Source organism: Sorex fumeus, unplaced genomic scaffold, assembly GCF_029834395.1.
Source record: "Sorex fumeus unplaced genomic scaffold, SorFum_2.1 ptg000054l, whole genome shotgun sequence".
Lineage (NCBI taxonomy): Eukaryota > Metazoa > Chordata > Mammalia > Eulipotyphla > Soricidae > Sorex > Sorex fumeus.
In genome coordinates this window covers 48,481,001-48,497,368 of record NW_026606111.1, presented here as the reverse complement: position 1 = coordinate 48,497,368, position 16,368 = coordinate 48,481,001, and the positions used below count along the sequence as shown (strand labels likewise).

At 42.9% G+C, this 16,368-nt stretch overlaps 1 pseudogene; it reads left to right on the top strand.

Moving 5' to 3' along the window:
- The first annotated feature begins 210 nt into the window (after positions 1-210).
- Positions 211-310, top strand: LOC130033839 (uncharacterized; annotated as a pseudogene).
- The last annotated feature ends 16,058 nt before the right edge of the window (positions 311-16,368 follow it).

The following is a 16,368-nucleotide window of genomic DNA, read 5'->3' as shown; positions in this document are numbered from 1 at the left end:
TTATTTTGTAAAACTGATGCCTAGGGTATGGTAAACGATAATATAGTAAAAACCATATTTTTATTTCTGGGACATTAAAGTTCTAAATCTATTTATTCATGCTGCTTTGAAATACATTCCTTGATTAGGAATCATTGTCTGCCATAGGAGTGAGGAAGGACAACACTCAAAGTAATAAGAAGCGAAAAATATGGAAAAATTAACTCCTACGAGGTTTGATAACACATATACTAAAATTTAAATGATACAATGATGAGCATGGTCCTTGCACAGAGATAACATGCAAACTTGTAAAGCATTCCATATTTTTGTTGCAAGAAGAATGAATAGGTCTACTTTAAGGTAAGACAATCCCCAGAAGTACAAAAATTCTACATAAAGAGAGCACAAATCCCCAAAACAACAATCTCTCTCAATGTCAATGGACTAAATGTGCCAATTCAGAGGCACAGAATAGGAAGATGAATTAGAAAACTGAACCCAACATTCTGCTTCCTGCAAGAACCATGTCTGAACAATCAAAGCACCCATGGGCTAAAGGTAAAAGGCTGGGAAACACGTTTTCAAGAAAATATCACCTCCACAAAGCTGGAGTGGCCATACTAGTATCAGACCACATGGACTTCAGGCTAAAGGTTATCAGAGACAGTGAAGGTCATTTCTTAATGATCATGGGATATGTACATCAGAAAGAACTCACCTTCCTCAATGTATATGATCCTAATGACAGACCAGCAAAATACGTTAAAACAACTTCTAATAATCTTATAGAAAAACATTGATAGCAACACAATACTAGTAGTAGATTTCAACACTTCTTTGTCACTTCTCGATAGATCAAACAGACTGAAGCTCAGCAAGGAAATATTTTCTTTAAGGGAAGTAATGAACAACCGTTGGCTTAGGGAAGAAATCAAAGAGGAAATAAAAAGTTTCCATAAACAAATGAGAATGAGGACACGAGCTACCATAACTTGTGGGACACAGCAAAAGCAGTGTTAAGAGGAAAGATTATAGCTCTGCCAGATTTCATCAGGAAGAAAGAAAGGGCCTACCTGAATAAATTAGAGCTCAAGGTTTTGGAAAATAGGTTCAGCATAAGAGAAGGAACACATGGAGGGTGCGGGATCCCGGAGGAAAAAAAAAAAAAAAGAAAAAACAGGTTCCAAAAAGAGCCGAGATCACCGGCAAGTTCCAGATGGAGTAGGTGCCGCATCCCGCCCCCCCCAGATGGAACCCGGTGACCAGAATCCTCTACAAACACAGTTCGAGTATGCGGGAACGAGGACTTTTCCTCAAATCTGCCGGACTGCACCTCCAAGGTAACCTCTGATCCCGGAAGTCACGCCCACAGCCCGCCCCCCCAGCGCCATCTTTGAAGCGTTCAGCATAAGAGAAAGAACACATGGAGGGTGCGGGATCCCGGAGGAAAAAAAAAAAGAAAAAACAGGTTCCAAAAAGAGCCGAGACCACCGGCAAGTTCCAGATGGACTAGGTGCCGCATCCCGCCTCCCCCAGATGGAACCCCGGTGACCAGAAGCCTCTACAAACACAGCTCGAGTATGCGGGAACGAGGACTTTTTCTCAAAACCGCGCGGCCGCGTGGACATCTCTCTATATACAAAGTGATCAATGAGAAGTAAACCACCCAATCTCTCTCCCTGAAAATCAGAGTTAAGTTTGGAGCACGGCCACAGCCCCAGAAACACAAGGACTTAATGCAGAACCCAGCAGCTTAGAGCAGAAAAGTGAACGGACGATGAGTTAACCCAGGCCATCATTTCTGCCCAGAGGGGAAAGAGTGTTGCCCCATTCGCCCTCTCTTCTCTGGAAAGAAGGATGGCGGCCGCATGGGAGCCTTGTGGACAGCAGGTATGAGCCGGGGGTGTGGGGGGGCGACTAAAACCTCACGAGAAGGGGGGCGTTCCGGTCCGTCCTTCACGCCCTACCGAGGTCAACAGTTGCCCCCCACGAGCGGCTCCCCAGCACGGCCACAGTCCCAGAAGCACAAGGGCTTAATGCAGAACCCAGCAGCTTGGAGCAGAAAAGAGAAAGGACTATGCGTTAATCCAGGCAATCATTTCTGCCCAGAGGGGAAAGGGTGTTGCTTCCTTCCGCCCTCCTCCCTCTGGAAAGAAAGATGGCAGCCACATGGGAGCCTTGTGGACAGCAGGTATGAGCCGGGGGTGTGGGGGCGACTAAAACCTCATGGGAAGGGGGGCGTTCCGGTCCGTCCTTCACGCCCTACCGAGGTCACCAGTTGCCCCCCACGAGCGGCTCTCCAGCACAGCCACGGCCCCAGAAGCACAAGGACTTAATGCAGAACCCAGCCGCTTGGAGCAGAAAAGTGAACGGACTATGCATTGATCCAGGCCATCAAGTCTGCTGGAGGGGAAAGGGTGTTGCCCCATTCGCCCTCTCCTCTCTGGAAAGAAAGATGGCGGCCACATGGGAGCCTTGTGGACAGCAGGTATGAGCCGGGAGTGTGGGGGCGACTAAAACCTCATGGGAAGGGGGGCGTTTCGGTCCGCCCTTCACGCCCTACCGAGGCCACCAGTTGCCCCCCACGAGCGGCTCTCCAACACGGCCACAGCCCCAGAAGCACAATGACCTAATGCAGAACCCAGCAGCTTGGAGCAGAAAAGTGAAAGGACTATGCGTTAATCCAGGCAATCATTTCTGCCCAGAGAGGAAAGGGTGTTGCTCCCTTCCGCCCTCCTCCCTCTGGAAAGAAAGATGGCGGCCACATGGGAGCCTTGTGGACAGCAGGTATGAGCCGGTAGAGTGGGGGCGAGTAAAACCTCATGGGTCGGGGGGCGTTCCGGTCCGTCCTTCACGCCCTACCGAGGTCACCAGTCGCCCCCCACGAGCGGCTCTCCAGCACGGCCATGGCCCCAGAAGCACAAGGACTTAATGCAGAACCCAGCAGCTTGGAGCAGAAAAGTGAACAGACTATGCGTTGATCCAGTCCATCAAGTCTGCCGGAGGGGAAAGGGTGTTGCCCCATTCGCCCTCTCCTCTCTGGAAAGAAAGATGGCGGCTACATGGGAGCCTTGTGGACAGCAGGTATGAGCCGGGAGTGTGGGGGCGACTAAAACCTCATGGGAAGGGGGGCGTTTTGCTCCGCCCTTCACGCCCTACCGAGGCCACCGGTTGCCCCCCGCGAGCGGCTCTCCAGCACGGCCACGACTCCAGAACACAGAAACCAATTTCTTAACTATCTGACTTTCAGTAGAAATACTTCCAGGGTCAATAGGTAAAATAGCAGAAATCCAAAACCAACACTTAATTCTTGAACCCAGCTGTAGAAAGCAAATCACTTCACAATGCTTTTTCAGCATGTCTGATTTGGGGGGGGGGTGTAAACTCTAAATAATAGTGGTGAATCTTTTATTGAAACAATGAATCTAATCAAAGCAGATAGAGTGTTAACTAGAATTCATCTGCCTCACAGGGACGGGGAGGGGTGGGGAGTGGGGTTTTATTGGGGTTCTTCATGGTAAAAAATAAGTATTGGTAAAGGGAAATGTGTTTGATATTTGCATGACTGAGACCTAAACCTGAAAGCTTTGTAACCTTTCCCACAGTGATTCAATAAATAAATAAAAAAATAAATAAAAAAATAAAAAAAAAAGATTTTGGAAAATAACCAACAAAAGTAGTCCAAACTAGGCTGGAGGAAGGAAATAATAAAACTTGTACCAGACATCAATGAGCTAGAATCCCAAAATACAATCCAGAAGACCAATAAGAACAAAAACTGGTTCTTTGAGAAAATAAATAAGATCAATAAACCATGAGAAGCCTCTCAAAGAAACAAAGAGAAAGAATTCTAATAAATCGAATCAGTAATGCAAAGGGGAGTATCCTAATAGAAAGTACAGAAATCCATAGGATCATCAGAGATTATTTTGAGAATCTTTGCAGCAGGAAATGAGAGAATCTTGAATAAATTGATAAATTATTGGATTCCAATTACCTCCCAAGGCTGAACCAAGAAGATTTGGAATACTTGAACCTATCACTACCAAGGAAATTGAAATGATGGTCAAAATTATACCCCCAAACAGAATCCAGGGCCCAGATGGATTCAATAGTGAACTATTTCAAACCTTTAAAGAGGAACTGCTTCCAACATTTTTAAGATTTTCCAGGAAATTGAAGAAACATAAATACTCCCAAATAGTTTCTATGAGGCAAAGATCACCCTAATACTCAAATCGACAGAGACACCACAAAAACAGAAAATTGCAGACCTTTTTCCTTTGTGAATACAGATACAAAAATTTTCAAGAAAATACCAGCAAAGAGAATCTAGAAACTCAACAAAAGATCACACACTATGACCAAGTAGGTTTAGCTTGGGGATGCAAGGATGGCTTAACATTCTCTAGTCAATCAACAGAATACACCATCTCAATAAAATAAAGATAAAAGTCATATGATCATATCAATAGATGTAGATAAAGCATTTGATTAGATCCAGCACCCATTCATGATGAAAAACTCTCAACAAAATGGGAGTTGAAAGTAGTTTCCTCAATCTAGTCAAAGCAAATTACCACAAACCCACAGCAAGTATTATTCTCAACGGGGAAAAACCAAAGGCTTGGAGCAGAAATCAATGAAATAGAATTCCAGAATACAATCAGGCACAAAACAAGTTACCCACTCTCAACACTCCTATTCTTCATAGTACTTGAACTACTTGCCATATGATTTTGGTAAAAAAAAAAGATATCAAGGGCATCCATATAAAAAAGGAAGAACTCAAGCTTTTATTATTTGGAAATAACATGATATTATAATTAGAAAATCCCAAAGATTCTCCAAAAAAGCTCCTGGGAACAAAAGATTTGTTTAGTAAAGTAGCATATTACAAAATCAATATCTGGTACTACATGGCTTTCACATATATTAATAATGAAAGAGAAAAAAGAGATAGAGAAAAACAATCCCATTCACAATAATACCTCAGAAAATAGAGTATAATAGAATCAACTAAAAAGGTTAAGGAACTATACCAAAAAAAAAAAAAAAAAACCTGACGGGCACAGAGGCCCAGCTCTGGGCAACAAAGCTGAACGGCTGCAATTCCAACAGGTACAGCCTGCCCCCAAGGGCCTGGGTCCCTTTCTGGGCACGCACAGCTAGAAACAGCCCCAGACAGCCGGTTTTCAACCCCTGATCTGCGTGGAACGGGCACAGAGGCCCAGCTCTGGGCAACAAAGCTGAAAGGCTGCAATTCCAACAGGTACAGCCCGCCCCCAAGGGCCTGGGTCCCTTTCTGGGCACGCGCAGCTAGAAACAGCCCCTAGACAGCCGGTTTTCAACCCCTGATCTGCGTGGGACGGGCACAGAGGCCCAGCTCTGGGCAACAAAGCTGAACGGCTCCAATTCCAACAGGTACAGCCCGCTCCCAAGGGCCTGGGTCCCTTTCTGGGCACGCGCAGCTAGAAACAGCCCCTAGACAGCCGGTTTTCAACCCCTGATCTGCGTGGGACGGGCACAGAGGCCCAGCTCTGGGCAACAAAGCTGAACGGCTCCAGTTCCAACAGGTACAGCCCACTCCCAAGGGCCTGGGTCCCTTTCTGGGCACGCGCAGCTAGAAATAGCCCCTAGACAGCCGGTTTTCAACCCCTGATCTGCGTGGGACGGGCACAGAGGCCCAGCTCTGGGCAACAAAGCTGAATGGCTCCAATTCCAACAGGTACAGCCCGCTCCCAAGGGCCTGGGTCCCTTTCTGGGCACGCGCAGCTAGAAACAGCCCCTAGACAGCCGGTTTTCAACCCCTGATCTGCGTGGGACGGGCACAGAGGCCCAGCTCTGGGCAACAAAGCTGAACGGCTCCAATTCCAACAGGTACAGCCCGCTCCCAAGGGCCTGGGTCCCTTTCTGGGCACGCGCAGCTAGAAACAGCCCCTAGACAGCCGGTTTTCAACCCCTGATCTGCGTGGGACGGGCACAGAGGCCCAGCTCTGGGCAACAAAGCTGAACGGCTCCAATTCCAACAGGTACAGCCCGCTCCCAAGGGCCTGGGTCCCTTTCTGGGCACGCGCAGCTAGAAACAGCCCCTAGACAGCCGGTTTTCAACCCCTGATCTGCGTGGGACGGGCACAGAGGCCCAGCTCTGGGCAACAAAGCTGAACGGCTCCAATTCCAACAGGTACAGCCTGCCCCCAAGGACCTGGGTCCCTTTCTGGGCACGCGCAGCTAGAAACAGCCCCTAGACAGCCAGTTTTCAACCCCTGATCTGCGTGGGACGGGCACAGAGGCCCAGCTCTGGGCAACAAAGCTGAAAGGCTGCAATTCCAACAGGTACAGCCCGCTCCCAAGGGCCTGGGTCCCTTTCTGGGCACGCGCAGCTAGAAACAGCCCCTAGACAGCCGGTTTTCAACCCCTGATCTGCGTGGGACGGGCACAGAGGCCCAGCTCTGGGCAACAAAGCTGAACGGCTCCAGTTCCAACAGGTACAGCCCTCTCCCAAGGGCCTGGGTACCTTTCTGGGCACGCGCAGCTAGAAACAGCCCCTAGACAGCCGGTTTTCAACCCCTGATCTGCGTGGAACGGGCACAGAGGCCCAGCTCTGGGCAACAAAGCTGAACGGCTCCAATTCCAACAGGTACAGCCCGCTCCCAAGGGCCTGGGTCCCTTTCTGGGCACGCGCAGCTAGAAACAGCCCCTAGACAGCTGGTTTTCAACCCCTGATCTGCGTGGGACGGGCACAGAGGCCCAGCTCTGGGCAACAAAGCTGAACGGCTCCAATTCCAACAGGTACAGCCCGCTCCCAAGGGCCTGGGTCCCTTTCTGGGCACGCGTAGCTAGAAACAGCCCCTAGACAGCCGGTTTTCAACCCCTGATCTGCGTGGGACGGGCATAGAGGCCCAGCTCTGGGCAACAAAGCTGAACGGCTCCAATTCCAAACAGGAGACCTTCCCAACTCCTCGCCCAGTGCCAGGGACTCTTTCAGGAGCCGCGGCCGCTTATGCGGCCGCGAAATATATTCCCACTGCATATGTCATAGGAACCATAAGCTAACTTCTTAGATGGAAACTTCTCTATTTTAGCTCAGCCACTAGAAACACAGTACCCAATAACTCATAAGCCTATCTTAACTCACACTGCATATCAAGCAGAATAGTAACAGTGAACGTGAAGGACTAAACCACACCTCTCACAATGGTAAAGAAACGCAAAAGCCCACCAAACTTTCATATTGAAGAGTCGAGCCCAGATGACACCAACAGTACTGTAGTGTTAGACAACCTCTCTGACAAGGAATTCAGAAGTGAGCTACTTAGGATGCTTAGGGAATTAAAGGAAACAATGGAAAACAATACCAATAGAAGACAAGAGGATCTAAAGGCAGAAATGAAGAAAATGCAATCAGAAATGTCAGACCTGAAAAATCTCGTAGGCGAATTGAAAAGCTCAGTAGAAGGCCTCAGCAGCAGAGTAAGAGCGGCTGAGAACAGAATCAGTGAGCTCGAAGATGAAGTTCAGAAACTCTCCAGAAAAGAGCAGAAAATGGAAAAGAGACTCACAATTCGGGAACAGATGGCAAGAGAAGATTGGGATGAAGCCAAGAGGGGTAACATAAGAATTATTGGAGTCCCAGAGGGAAAGGAAGAAAACCTCGATGAAGAAGAAACTGTCAAAGAAATCATTGCTACAATATTTCCAGAGCTGAAGAAAACTTGTGACCACATTCAGGAGGCCCGAAGGGTACCAGCTAGAAGAAATCCGAATAAAAATACCCCAAGACACATTCTGATCAAAATGACCAAAACCTTAGACAGAGACAAAATTCTGAAAGCAGCAAGATCGAAGAAAGAAATCTCTTACAAAGGAGCATCCTTAAAATTCACAGCTGATTTTTCTGATGAAACCCTCATGGCCCGAAAACAGTGGTGGGACATAGTAAAAAAACTCAATGAAATAAATGCCTCCCCAAAAATACTTTTCCCAGCAAGACTCTCATTCATAATAGAAGGAACAACACACAGTTTCACAGACAAACAACAGCTCAGGAACTTCATAGACTCAAAACCATGGTTACAAGAACAACTAAATGGGCTACTTTAAGGCAAGAAAGGCCTCTCAAATACACCAAACTTTAACAGAACAATGGGACAAAATCCCATAACAATAATCTCTCTCAATGTCAATGGGCTAAACGCACCAATTAAAAGACATAGAGTGGCAGGATGGATTAGAAAATTGAACCCAACATTCTGCTGCCTGCAAGAAACGCATCTCAATAGTCAAAGCAAACACAGACTCAGAGTCAAAGGCTGGAAAACAATCCTACAGGCAAACAGCTCCCATGAAAAAGCTCGGGTAGCCATCCTTATATCAGACCACATCGATTTCAGAGTGACGAAGGTCATAAGAGACAGTGAAGGCCATTTCTTATTGATCAGAGGATCTGTACAACAGGAAGAACTTACAATAATAAATGTATATGCACCTAATGAGAGACCAGCAAAGTACTTAAAACAACTACTCATAGATTTGGAAAAAGACATCAATAGCAACACAATACTAGTGGGAGACTTCAACACTGCTTTGTCACCTCTTGATAGATCAACCAGACTCAAGCTTAGCAAGGACATACTTCATTTGAGGGAAACGATGGAAGAAAGGGACTTAGTAGATGTATACAGGACACTTCATCCATGAAAAGCTGAATACACATTCTTCTCAAGCGTACATGGAACATTCTCCAAGATAGACCACATGCTGAGCCACAAAACATGCCTCCATAAAATTAAGAAGGTAGAGATTGTAACAACAATCTTCTCAGACCATAATGCGCTGAAATTAGAAGTAAATCACACACAAAAACAGAAAACTAAATCAAACACCTGGAAATTAAACAGCGCACTATTGAACAACGAGTGGATTAGACAGGAAATCAAAGAGGAAATCAAAAGATTCCTAGAAAAGAATGAAAATGAGAACACGAGTTACCAAAACTTATGGGACACAGCAAAGGCTGTGTTAAGAGGAAAGTTTATAGCTCTACAAGCATTCCTCAGGAAGGAGGAGCGAGCACACAAAAGTAACCTAACCTCACAGCTTAAGAGCTTGGAGAAGGACCAAAAAAAGGAGCACAACCCGAACAGGAGAAAGGAAATAATAAAACTCAGAGCAGAGATTAACGAGATGGAAACCCAAAAAACAATCCGAAAGATCAATGAAACCAAAAGCTGGTTCTTCAAGAAAATTAACAAGATCGATAAGCCTCTAGCAAAACTCACATAGAAAGGGAGAGAGAAAACCCTAATAAACCGAATCAGAAATGAAAAGGGGGTCATTACAACATAAACCACAGAAATTCAGAGGATCCTCAGGGAGTACTTTGAGAAGCTTTATGCCACGGAACATCAAAACCTCGAGGAAATGGATAAATTCCTAGACTCCTACAGACTCCCAAGGCTGAATCAAGAAGACCTGGAATACCTGAACAGATCTATCACCATAAAGGAAATTGAAATGGTAATAAAAAGTCTCCCCAAGCACAAAAGTCCTGGCCCGGATGGATTCACTAGTGAATTCTTCCAAATCTTTAAAGAGGACTTACTCCCGATGCTCTTTAAGCTTTTCCACGAAATTGAAATATCAAAAACACTTCCGAACAGTTTCTACGAAGCAAATATCACACTGATACCAAAAGCAGACAGAGATACCACAAAGAAAGAGAATTACAGGCCAATATCCCTGATGAACACAGATGCAAAGATCCTCAACAAACTACTAGCAAATAGAATCCAACTACTCATCAAAAAGATCATACACCATGACCAAGTAGGATTCATCCCAGGGATGCAAGGATGTTTTAACATTCGGAAATCAATCAACATAATCCACCATATCAACAAAAGAAAAGATAAAAAGCATATGATCATATCAATAGATGCAGAGAAAGCATTTGATAAGATCCAGCACCCCTTTATGATGAAAACCCTAGCCAAAATGGGTATAGAGGGGACCTTCCTCAACATAATTAAAGCCATCTACCACAAGCCTACAGCAAGCATCATCCTCAATGGGGAAAAACTGAGAGCCTTCCCTCTAAGATCAGGGACGAGACAGGGATGCCCACTCTCTCCACTGCTGTTCAATATAGTACTGGAAGTACTTGCAATAGCGATTAGGCAGGAAAAAGATATTAAGGGCATTCAGGTAGGAAAGGAAGAAATCAAGCTCTCACTATTCGCAGATGATATGATACTCTACTTAGAGAACCCAATAACTTCCACCAAAAAACTCCTAGAAACAATAGACTCGTATAGTAAAGTTGCAGGTTATAAAATCAATACCCAAAAGTCCATGGCTTTCCTATACGCAAACAGTGAGAGAGAAGAAAGCAACATGAAAAAAACAATCCCATTCACAATTGTGCCCCAGAAAATCAAGTACCTAGGAATCAGCTTAACTAAGGAAGTAAAGGACCTGTACAAAGAAAACTACAAAACGCTACTTCAGGAAATAAAAGAGGACATGAGGAAATGGAAAGATATCCCCTGCTCATGGGTCGGGAGACTTAACATTGTCAAAATGGCAATACTACCGAAAGCATTGTATAAATTCAATGCAATCCCTATAAGGATACCCATGACATTCTTCAAAGAAATGGAGCAAACACTCTTGAAATTTATATGGAACAATAAGCCCCCACGAATAGCTAAAGCAATTCTTGGGAAAAAGAAAATGGGAGGAATCAACCTCCCGAACTTCAAACTGTACTACAAAGCAGTAATAATTAAAACAGCATGGTACTGGAACAAAGGCAGAACTGCAGACCAATGGAACAGGGTTGAATACAATGACATCTCTCCTCAATCATATGCTCATCTAATCTTTGATAAAGGTGCAAGTAATGTGAAGTGGAGTAAGGAAAGCCTCTTTAATAAATTGTGTTGGCATCACTGGACGGCTACATGCAAAAAAATAGGCTCAGAACTCTGCCTAACACCATGTACAAAAGTAAGATCAAAATGGATTAAAGACCTCAACATCAGACCAGAAACCATAAGGTACATTGAAGATAAATTTGGCAAAACCCTCCATGACATTGAAGCTAATGGTATCTTCAAAGATGCCACGCCACTGGCTGAGCAAGTGAAAACATAGATAGATAAATGGGACTATCTTAAACTAAGAAGCTTCTGCACCTCCAAAGAAACAGTGACCAAAATACAAAGACAGTCTACAGAATGGGAAAGGATATTCACCGAATACACATCTGACAAGGGGTTGATATCCAGGATATACAGAATACTGGTTAAACTCCACAAGAAGAAAACATCCAACCACATCCAAAAATGGGGCAATGAAATGAACAGAAACTTTCTCAAAGAAGAAATCCGAATGGCAAAAAAGCACATGAGAAAATGCTCTACATCATTAATCATCAGGGAGATGCAGATCAAAACCACAATGAGATACCATCTCACACCTCAGAGACTGGCCCACATTCAAAAGAACAAAAGCAAACGATGCTGGCGTGGATGTGGCGAGAAAGGGACACTCCCTCACTGTTGGTGGGAATGTCCACTGGTTCAGCCCTTCTGGAAAACAGTATGGACGATTCTCAAAAAATTAGAAATTGAGCTCCCATTTGACCCAGCGATACCACTCCTGGGAATATATCCCAGAGAGGCAAAAATGTATAGTCGAAGTGACATCTGCACTTGTTTGTTCATTGCAGCACTCTTTACAATAGCCAGAAACTGGAAGAAACCTGAATGCCCAAGAACAGATGACTGGTTAAAGAAACTTTGGTACATCTACACAATGGAGTACTATGTAGCTCTTAGAAAAGATGAAGTCATGAACTTTACATACAAGTGGTACAATATGGAAAGTATCATGCTAAGCGAAATGAGTCAGAAAGAGAGGGATAGACATAGAAAGATTGCATTCATCTGGGGGATATAAAGTAACAAGTATGAGATTAATACCCAAGAATAGCTGAGATCAGCACCAGGAGGATTACTCCATAACTTAGAGGCCAGCCAGGTATCCTAGAGGAAAGGGCAGTTCAGATAGAGAAGGGAGCACCAAATAAAGTATGTTTGGAGGATCCTCCCAGGAGGGGAGATGCATGTCGAAAGTAGAGTATGGACTGAACATGTTTGCCACTCAATGCCTCTTTTGCAGACCACAACACCCAAAAGGAGAGAGAGAACACAGGGGAGTGCCCTGCCACAGAGACAGGGGGGATGGGGGGATGGGGGTGGGAGGGATATTATCCATGGTGGTGGAAAATGGGCACTGGTGGAGGGATGGGTATCTGATCATTGTATAATTGAAACCAAACCACAAAAAATTGTAAATCTACAACTTTAAAAAATAAAATAAAATAAAGGGAAAAAAAAACCTACAAAACACTACTTCACAAATAAGAGAGTATATGAGGAAATGGAATCACATCCCATGCTCATGGATTGAGAGGTTTAACACTGTCAAAATGGCAACACACACCAAAGCTCTATAAAGATTTAATGCACTTTCTATAAGGATACACATAACATTTTTCAAATAAATAGATTAAACACTCTTGAAACTCAAACAGAACCATAAACTCCCATGAAGAGCTAAAGCAATCTTTGGTAAAAAGAAGAAGGGAACACCTTCCCCAACTTCAATCCTTACTACAAAGTTGTAGTCATCCAAATACCATGATATTCAGATAAAGACAGGCCTCAGATCAATGGAATATAGTCTAATATCTTGAAGCTGGCCCTCAGATTATTATTACCTAATCTTTCATAAATGCTCAAGAAATAAGAAGTTGAGCTAGGAACTCTCTACAGCAACTGGTGCTGGGAAAACTGGACAGCAACATTCAAAGAAAATGAACTCAGACCTCTTTATATTGCCAGGCGCAAAGTCAGATCAAATGTATTAAAGACCTCACTATCATACCTGAATTCTTAAGATATATGGAGAAAAATGTGGGAAGATCCCTTCATGACATTAAAGCTAAGGGAAACAAAAAAGCAAGCAAGCAAGCAAGCAAGCAAGAAAGAAAGAAAGAAAGAAAGAAAGAAAGAAAAAAAGAAAATAAAAATTAAAAAATAATGCTGTTTGCAATGCTAAGGATCAATCCCAGATCATCATTTTCTTGCTTTTTTGGGTCACACGTGGCGATGCACAGTGGTTATTCCTGGCTCTGCACTAAGGAATTACTCCTCACGGTGCTTGGGGGGACCATACAGGATGCTGGGAATCTAACCTGGGTATGCCGTGTGCAAGGCAAATGCCCTACCTGCTGAACTATCACTCCAGCTCCCCCCCTCCCCATAATTCATCATCCTGAGGGCCTCAGATTTTTACCTTCCATATAGAAACTTCATCTTTACATTGATACAGTAAATTGAAACCACAGAACCATTGAATGGCATGTTATAATGGTAGCAGCCATGAGCTAACTTTGATAACCCATAAGTTGTCATGAATGAATTCTGTCTCAGAGGCTTCACTTCTGAGGATACCTGTCACTACCTCCTTTCTGTTACGTATCCCAGGATCAGAATCTACATCAGGCCATCAGTAGAAATTGTCCACCCGAAAGTTAGCCTTCCACTGGGATCAGAATCCTTGATCCATGTAACTTGGAATTTTTCATACATGATTTCTTGACCTTGTTTCAGGTGGAGGCATCCAGAGCAAAAACTCAGCTTTCCTGTTGTTTCCACAGGAAATCCAAATACCTAAGGATGTTATCATTTCTGACGCCTCTGTTACAGATTTTTTTGGAATCCCACGGTAAGATACTATCATTAATGTTATAATATTACTGTTCTCCATAGTTCGGATCTCCCCAAAGAACTCTCTACCCACCTCACTCAAAGTGCAGTCTCCAGTTTATCATGCTCCTGAAAGTACTTCTAATAGTTTCACTCAAGTTCTCCCCTAAAGTGCACAAGTTAAGTTCATACCACTCCAAGTTCTTATTCCTAAACTACCAGAGTAGGCTTGGTCCTCAAGCTTTTGTTCTCATTAGAAGAAATACCGTGCTCTCTTTCTCTATGTCTCTCTTTGCTTGCTTTGTTAAATGACAGTTCTCGCATGAACAAATATTTCATTCCACCCCACACCTGTTTCACAAGTTTCTGAGTGTTTTTCAGTAAAATCTATTTAGCTTCACTAAACTAAAAATTTTAAAACACCAGAGCATTGTTAAAACCAGTATTTGTATCTTTTAAACCACAAATTTTGAAAATGAAAGGTGGTAAAGCAATGGAATACTACTCAGTTGTATGAAGTGAAATCTTCTTATTATTTGTATATAAAATGGATAACATGTGGAAATTATGTTTAGTGACAAAAACCAGGCAGAGAAAGATAGGCATCCTACAAATTCAGGCATACGTGACATATAGAGAAAACAAATTAATAGAATAAAATGAGACAGACAAACGTCTAAAACATTATTTATATTCTATGATTTATAATTCAATTAGTAATGGTTTCTAATACACATAATTCCAACATGACACTCGTCATTCTCTCAAAGAATAAACCCTCCCTCTCCCCCAATCCCCCAGAATCCCTCACTCTCAATCCCCTGACTCAATTGTGTGGATCAGTTCTCCCCTTACATTGCTCTTGAACCTTTGTTTCTACCTTGCTGTGTTTCTTTACATCCCACATATGAGAAAAATCTCTCTGTATCTGTTCATTTCCTTAAGGCTAACTTTACATGCATGATATCCTCTAGTTTCATCCAATGTTGAAAATTGCATAATTTTGATCTTTTCAAAGCAATAAAAACAAACTTTAGAACTATGAGACTATTTAGTTACCAGATCGAAAAGTTTAATCAAAGTGGAAAAACTGAACAATGGTGAATGACAGAGTAGGCCTTTCAGTAGTGAGTGTAATATGATACATGCACGTTGATTCTGCACAATCCTAAAATTTATGAAAGTCTATAATGTAATTCTATAAGGTAATTTTACATAATCAAAAAAGTATTTAAATAATTTACATTTATCTATGATTTTGACGTATCTTTTGTGTCAAACTATCAGAAATAAAAATCATGAGAGATAGAGATATGGTCTATCACTATACTTTTAAACAAGAGAAGCGCTAAAAATTTCTGTGTCTTGATGAACTCTCATATAAATTGACTCCAAAATCAAATTTATACACTCAAGGAAAAATAAAAGTCAACCAATTTAATCTTTTGCTTCACTCAGGTTCCCATCTGCTGATCTCTCACAGACAAAAAAAAATTTACTTTATTTTTTTAAAAATTTTTATTAGTGAAACACCATGATGTACAGTTGTACATTTACAAATTTTTGTGCTTGGGTTTCGATTATACAATGATCAAACGCCCATTCTTCCACCAGTGCCCATTTTTCACCACCATGGATTCCAGTATCCCTCCCACACCAATACCCCCCATCCAACCCTGCCTCTGTGGCAGGGCATTCCCTTTTTTTCTCTCTCTCCTTTCGGGTGTTGTGGTCTGCAAAAGAGGCATTGAGTGCCAATCATGTTCAGTACATAGTCAGAATTTTTATTTTCAAAGGATTTCTTGGCAGAGGTTTGGGATTCTTTGCTAGAAACCAACTCCTTTACTTCTGCTTTTTTTTTTTCTAGAAATATATACTTATACTAAGACTGATTAGTCATGGCACTAAATTGACAAATGTCCCTGTTTTTACTTCAGTTCTGTTTCCTCATTATCACAAATTATTAGCAGTGGATAGAAAATAACTAGCCCAAAATTCGTGGGGGAAAGGGAAATGTTTATGCTTACCATAGTTTGGAAAATCCCTGTCACTAGTATAGTGACATTCATCTAAATTTGTAAACACAATGATTATGAAGAGGTAAACCATGACTGCCACTTCAATAAAGAACGGGCCTTCAGCAAATATCCATGGTTTCAGAAGGATGGCTCTGGCTTGGATTGGGGGCAATCATGAGAGTGTGAGCTACCGACAGTTAACACATGCTCTTAGGCTATGTGGTGATACTGCTGAGAAATGTGGCGAGCCCTGATTAGGTAGGGTCATGGTGGAGAACGGAATGAAGACAAGAAAACAGAGCAACAGGACAAGATGATAGATTCCTTTGTATAAAAGTTTTCATCTCTAATGTATTAATCTGTGAAAAAGAGAACCAACTTTTTATCATTTTCCTGGCAATATATTTTCCTTACATATTGCTTCAGGAAAAAAACGCTTCCCTTGTTAGATATTATAGCCTGAATATCTGTGAGGTCTTTGAACTCTTTCTATATATACAGTGCTGATGACTGAAACCAATCTCACTCTTTAAGTATCTAAACTGCAATGATCTCACCATTTAACTCACTAAACTCTGATGGCTCCAAAT